Source organism: Salvelinus namaycush, chromosome 25 (assembly GCF_016432855.1).
Source record: "Salvelinus namaycush isolate Seneca chromosome 25, SaNama_1.0, whole genome shotgun sequence".
NCBI classification, from domain to species: Eukaryota; Metazoa; Chordata; class Actinopteri; order Salmoniformes; family Salmonidae; genus Salvelinus; species Salvelinus namaycush.
Genome location: NC_052331.1, coordinates 9,318,972 through 9,326,166, shown reverse-complemented (window position 1 = coordinate 9,326,166; position 7,195 = coordinate 9,318,972).

The window sequence follows — 7,195 nt, the reverse complement described above, 5'->3', positions numbered from 1 at the left end:
CTAACCTCTCACCATTACAATAACAGGGGAGGTTAGCATTTTTGGGGGGTATAAAATTTGTGCGTCTAACTTTCTCACTCATCATTATTCAAGATTCATTCAAGATTATCCGTAATCATGGCAGCTAGGCTTGGGCGGTATACCATATATAGCGTTTACTGTGGTATTTGGAAATAGCCACGGGATGGTTTTTCAATACCGTTGAAACTTTTTTTAAATACATTTTCATATTTGCAGCCACTTTTTAAGTCAATACCTGCAGGTCAACTTGTGCAATTCGTTAGCAGATTGCGTTCTTCGTTTCCCAGGTCACATTATTTTACATTATGAAGCTTATCATAGTTCCCCAGAACAGTTGAGCCAGTTACGTGTTTGTTTGTAAATAGCACAACGGGAGAAAGCGGTAGCAGGTGAGTCCAGCTGTGTATTGACAGGGGTCGCTTTTTATCTTGAAAGTCAACAGAGTGATCAGGCACATTCAACTATAGTTTTCCTTCACAGAAAATATATTAGTGCAACACATTTGGCAGAAAATAGCTTCATTTTCATCAGATGACAACAGAAGTGCAACGCTATTTGGTTTGCAGCCACACAAGTAAATGAGCTTACAATGAAAAAGCTAAGTATTTTTTGCAAAAACGATGCATGGCCATCATATTTATAATGTTTATCACAGAAAGACTGTAGCCAGCTACATTTCCTAAAGTTAATCTCGCATTTTACCAGAGAAAAGTACCAGAGAAAAATAGCTACACATCAGTCAGAGTGCTGTCTGCTGATAGAATGCCCATTCGTGAATTCTCATCTGAGTGAATTGCAACGGAATCAATTTTTTTTTAACTGAAATTATAATAAGAAGCATTTTAGATCTGATTTACAAAACACAGCTTTTGAGATTTCTTATGCGTTCTTTTTTTCCTGCGTGAAATATTAAGAATTCTGCATTAACGTGACACCTAAGTTTAACTTGCTAGTTATCAAAGTAAGTTACTGAATTAAGGGGGAATCATATTGTGTAAGATTTCTGCCGTGTTTGAGAAGTCAAAGCTCTTTGTACAGTTGCCGCTGCGATCTTTTGATTTCCTTGCATTTTTTCTCCTCCATTCTTGGCCAGTCTGCTCCTCCCCCATCTTCACAAGCAGAACAGGCAGGCCTGTTGCCCTAGAGACTCCAGACTCCATACAGACACAGTGTGTACACATGCTGCTTCAGAGACAGTTCTTCCTTCAGACAAGCATGTTCATTTGCGCAATGTCTCTCGTTTGCACTCATCATCTTTAGCTAGCAGCCTCCATGGACATTCGTTATTACTTGTGCTAATCTTGTTAGCATTCTGGTAACAGACGCCCAATGGTCTTTTTAGCATGCTTTGGCGCCCCCTTGTGTACTAAACTGGTAATAATATAAATCCCAGGATGAGAGAAGGATGGTATGACCAGTGGCGGATTTAGGCATAGGCGACATGGGCAGCCGCCCAGGGCAGCATCTTGCCGGGGGCGGTATGGGGCGCCCGCACCAACAAAACAAAAAAATATATATAAATACATTTAGAATGGTGACATTTGCGCAATCGGTTTTCTATCGCTCATTTGCACGTTGCGTCAATGATATCATGTCACCGTGTGGGACTGTGGGTCAATTAACCTTGTCGGAGTGGGTGCCCTGATTCTAGTTTGAGCTAGGCAGGCTACTGCAATTTAGTTTTATTTGTGTTTTTTTTGTTAGCAATAGGGTAATGGGGTAATAATTAAATTCTCTTTTTTTATTTGTATTTATATACTACAATTTGTTACTTCTTTTTGATATTTATTATGTCTTATTTTTATATTTATATAGTTTTAAATGTTTTTTTATTTGTGTTGTTCCAAATGTCGTAATAAAAATGACAGTTAGTGCAGAATGGTGCTTTTTGTTTTTGTTGGGGGGGCTGAAGGGGGGGCTCGCCCAGGGAGCCATACAAGCTAGAACTGCCACTGGGTATGACGATGTGGACATCTGGATACTTCCCAACCCTAGTAGCATCCACATTAATGTAGAAGTGTTCAGAAACATATTCCATTGTTATTTACAATAAAATAGACTCCAAAATGACACAATACATTATTTACCATTCATTTCAATTGGGCACAAAATAATCTGAAACACTTCCAAAACAAACAGCAAATGCATCGAACAAATGTATGAAGTCATTGCGTGTTATGAACATGGGACCAAATACTTAACTTTTTACTACTTTAATACACATATAAGTGAATTTGTCCCAATACTTTTGGTCCCTTAAAATAGGACTATGTACAGAAAGTGCTGTAATTTCTAAACGGTTCAACCGATATGGAGGAAAATACCCCCAAATTAAAGCGGACAGTCTGCACTTTAACCTCATAGTCATTGTATCATTTCACATCCAAAGTGCTGGAGTACAGAGCCAAAACAACATGTCACTGTCCCAATACTTTTGGAGCTCACTGATGTTTTTTTGGAGGAATTTTCTGCATCGCTTCACTTTATTCTATTCGTACCTGCATTGAGATGTGTTCTATTCTATTGTTATGAAGCACTGGATCGGTCTTGTTTTCTGACTGAGTTCATGTCCATTTTTAGATGTTTTTCTTACTTCTTGATGTTTGAGGAAAGTTCAGTATCCCTTTACTGTATTAAGCTTCAAGCACTAAGCTGTGCTCTTTGACTTTGATTGAGTTCATGTCAATATGGAGATGTCTTGCTCACTTCTCTCTTTTCAACACTAGGTGGAGTCCGTGCTTCTCCTCATTGTCCATCATCTCATAAAAAGGAGGAGGAATTGCAACAGCCCATACAGCACTTTCACTCAGAGGAGCACAGGGGTCATATGGCCAAAGGGCAGAACAGAGAAGAACGCTCAGTTAGTGTACCTCAGGACTCTCTAACTCCTGAGCCATCCAACATCTCTCACAAAAGAAGCCAACGCATCAAAGCATGCTCTTTCTGTGGCAAGACTTTCACTGACACACTGGGCTTGACAAGACACATGCGATCTCACATTGAGCAGAGATCACATCAATGCACCCAGTGTGGGCAAGACTTTGAATTCAGTGAGGACTTAGAGGAACACCAGAAGCATGGCTGTGAGGAGAAGAAGAATGAGGATGGAGGGAACAATAACGAGAACGGCGAGGACAATGGGGATGACTACTGTGGAGAAAGTGTCCAGCAAAAAACTGAATTGAAAAAAAATCGTGATCTGCAAGGAGACCTAAAACAACATGTAAAAGGAGACACACAAGACTGCTCCATAAAGTGCCATGTGTGCGGGAAAATAACTACTCGTATGCTGGGTTTGCGAAGGCACCTTCTACTTCACTTCAACAATGGAGCATACAAGTGCTCTGCGTGTCCAAAGACTTTTATATCAAATGCTGATTTGAGATCGCACCTGAGATCAAAAAGATCTTGTAGGGAGAAATGTTCTGATGAAGTAATTACTACCGGGCTCCACCTCAAATCTGTCCCTGGTGAGTACAAGTGTCCTTACTGTGGGGACACTTTCCAGCTCCCACATGATCAGAAAGGACACACAAAAGACTGTTCCAGAAAGTGCCATGTGTGTGGGAAAACCATCTTGAAGGTATGTGACATGCGAAGGCACATGTTAAAGCACAACAACAATGGCCCCATCAGGTGCCCTGTGTGTCCGAAGACTTTTATATTCCATACTGATTTGAAGACGCACCTGAAAATGAAAATACTTGGTAGGGTGAAATGTTCTGATGTGATGGCGAAGGAATTACTGTCTCCCGTAGATGGTAGATCAAGGGATTTTTTTCATGAAACAGGTGTCATGACAAGGTGCCAACAACCAAGCTCCAGCAACACAGGTGGGCCTTCAAAGATCGGGCCTGTGTTGGGTTTGAAGAGCTTTGAAGAGTTCTTTGAAGATCTCTCTCATGACTCCGATATCAGCATGAGTAGTGATGTTAACCTGAATAGCCTCCATGAAGACTACAGTCAGGAGGTCAGTCAATATCAACCCATGAAGGACATTGATCAATCCAACCCTGGTGAATACAAGTGTCCTCACTGTGGGGACACTTTCCAGTTCCCACATGATCTGAAAGAACACACAAAAGACTGTTCCAGAAAGTGCCATGTTTGTGGGAAAACAACTTCGAAGACATGTGACATGCGAAGGCACATGTTAAAACACTACGATGGCCCCATGAAGTGCCCGGTGTGTCCAAAGACTTTTATATTCCATACTGATTTGAAGAAGCACCTGAAAACGAAAAGACTTTGTCGGGAGAAATGTTCTGATGTAATGGTAAAGGAATTACTGTCTACAGTAGATGGTAGATGTAGGAAAAACGTCAGTGAAACAGGAGTCATGACAAGGTGCCAACAATCAAACAGTTTGAAGAGCTATGAAGAGTTCTTTGAAGAGCTCCCTCATGACTCAGATAAGAGCATGAGTAGTGATGTGAACCTCTATAGCCTCCATGAAGACTACAGTCGGGAGATCAGTCAATACCAACCCATGAAGGATGTTGACCTGAATAGCCTCCACGAAGACTACAGTGATGATATCAGTCAATACCAACCCATTAAGGACATTGACGCAGATGAGGACAATAAGTCTTTGGATGATTCAGGGGGGAATGAGATGCCCAATTGTCACACCCTGGACGAAAGGGGCTGTGACTAAGCTCAGTCAGTATCATAGATCAGACTACACCACCCTATGTTTACACTAAGAATAGGGAGCTCTGAATAACAGTTCTACCATAGACAACACCGGTTCTTTTAGTTTGGGTTTGAGTAGAAGAACATGGAAGAATGGTCAATCTCAGTTTCCATGAACCACAGTAGCGTAAGCTTTTGTTCAGCACAAGATGGAGGATACACCATAAAACAAGTAACACCATCAAATAACAACAACAGGTTTCAGTTCAGGTGGAAGGTAATACTTCTCTTAGTAAAACCAAGGCTTCCGAAGGAGCTCGGCCACAGCTTCAACACCAACACAGCTTCCCTCTCACCTGCACCTTCCCCAAGGCGGCCGCACCCCAAACAGAAAGGGTTATAAAGGGGCAGGGAAACACAGGGAGACAATCACATCTTTCATTTAATCACGGAGTTAACAAATACTAAATTAGGAGCACCTGGGCCAAAGCATGCACAGTATAGGGCATTCGTCACACCTGTGACACAATGACAAAGAACCAAACTCGACCAACGGCTTAACAGGGAAACACTGACCCAAGCCCTCTCCAGGATTTAATCTGAGAGAAGAATGAGATACAGGTGATACCAACCTGGTCTCAGTATTTCGTATTATTCTTTACGTAAATTCGAGACACCCCATTTAGTATGATATGTTACATTTCGAATGGTATGTACAGTTGAAGTCGGAAGTTTACATACACTTAGGTTGGAGTCATTCAAACTCGTTTTTCAACCACTCCACAATTTCTTGTTAACAAACTATAGTTTTGGCAAGTCGGTTAGGACATCTACTTTGTGCATGACACAAGTAATTGTTCCAAAAAAATGATTACAGACAGATTATTTAACTTATAATTCACAGTATCACAATTCCAGTGGGTCAGAAGTGTACATACGCTAAGTTGACTGTGCCTTTAAACAGCTTGGAAAATTCCAGAAAATTAAGTCATGGCTTTAGAAGCTTCTGATAGGCTAATTGACATAATTTGTGTTAATTGGAGGTGTACCTGTGGATGTATTTCAAGGCCTACCTTCAAACTCAGTGCCTCTCTGCTTGACATCATGGGAAAATCAAAAGAAATCAGCTAAGACCTCAGAAAAAAGTCGGGTTCATCTTTGGGAGCAATTTCCAAATGCCTGAAGGTACCACGTTCATCTGTACAAACAATAGTACGCAAGAATAAACACCATGGGACCACACAGCCGTCATACCGCTCAGGAAGGAGACGCGTTCTGTCTCCTAGAGATGAACGTACTTTGGTGCGAAAAGAGCAAATCAATCCCAGAACAACAGCAAAGGACCTTGTGAAGATGCTGGAGGAAACAGGTACAAAAGTATCTATATCCACAGTAAAACGAGTCCAATATCGACATTACCTGAAAGGCCGTACAGCAAGGAAGAAGCCACTGCTCCAAAATTGCCATAAAAAAGCCAGACTACGGTTTGCAACTGCACATGGGACAAAGATTGTACTTTTTGGAGAAATGTCCTCTGGTCTGATGAAACAAAAATAGAACTGTTTGGCCATAATGACCATCGTTATGTTTGGAGGAAAAAGGGGGAGGCTTGCAAGCCGAAGAACACCATCCCAACCGTGAAGCACAACATCCCAACCGTGAAGCACGGGGGTGGCAGCATCATGTTATGGGGGTGCTTTGCTGCAGGAGGGACTGGTGCACTTCACAAAATAGATGGCATCATGAGGATTAAAATTATGTGGATATATTGAAGCAACATCTCAAGACATTGGTCAGGAAGTTAAAGCTTGGTCGCAAATGGCTCTTCCAAATGGACAATGACCCCAAGCATACTTCCAAAGTTGTGGCAAAATGGCTTAAGGACAACAAAGTAAAGGTATTGGAGTGGCCATCACGAAGCCCTGACCTCAATCCTATAGAAAATGTGTGGGCAGAACTGAAAAAGTGTGTGCAAGCAAGGAGGCCTACAAACCTGACTCAGTTACACCAGCTCTGTCAGGAGGAATGGGCCAAAATTCAGCCAACTTATTGTGGGAAGCTTGTGGAAGGCTACCCAAAACGTTTGAGCCAAGTTAAACAATTTAAAGGCAATGCTACCAAATACTAATTGAGTGTATGTAAACTTCTGACCCACTGGGATTGTGATGAAAGAAATAAAAGCTGAAAAATATTATTCTCTCTACTATTATTCTGACATTTCACATTCTTAAAATAAAGCGGTGATCCTAACTGACCTAAGACGGGTAATTTTTACTAGGATTAAATGTCAGGAATTGTGAAAGACTGAGTTTAAATGTATTTGGCTAAGGTGTATGTAAACTTCTGACTTCAACTGTATTTGTGAATGTCCATCATCCATTTCATATGATATGTTACAAATAACAATTTGTATATGTTATGGATATGCAAAACTTAAAATATATGTAACAAATTTGCAAAATGTACAATATGTTACGAATTTGCAAAACGGATGATATGTTACGAATTCCAATTTGTTGTGGCTGACATTAGCTACATG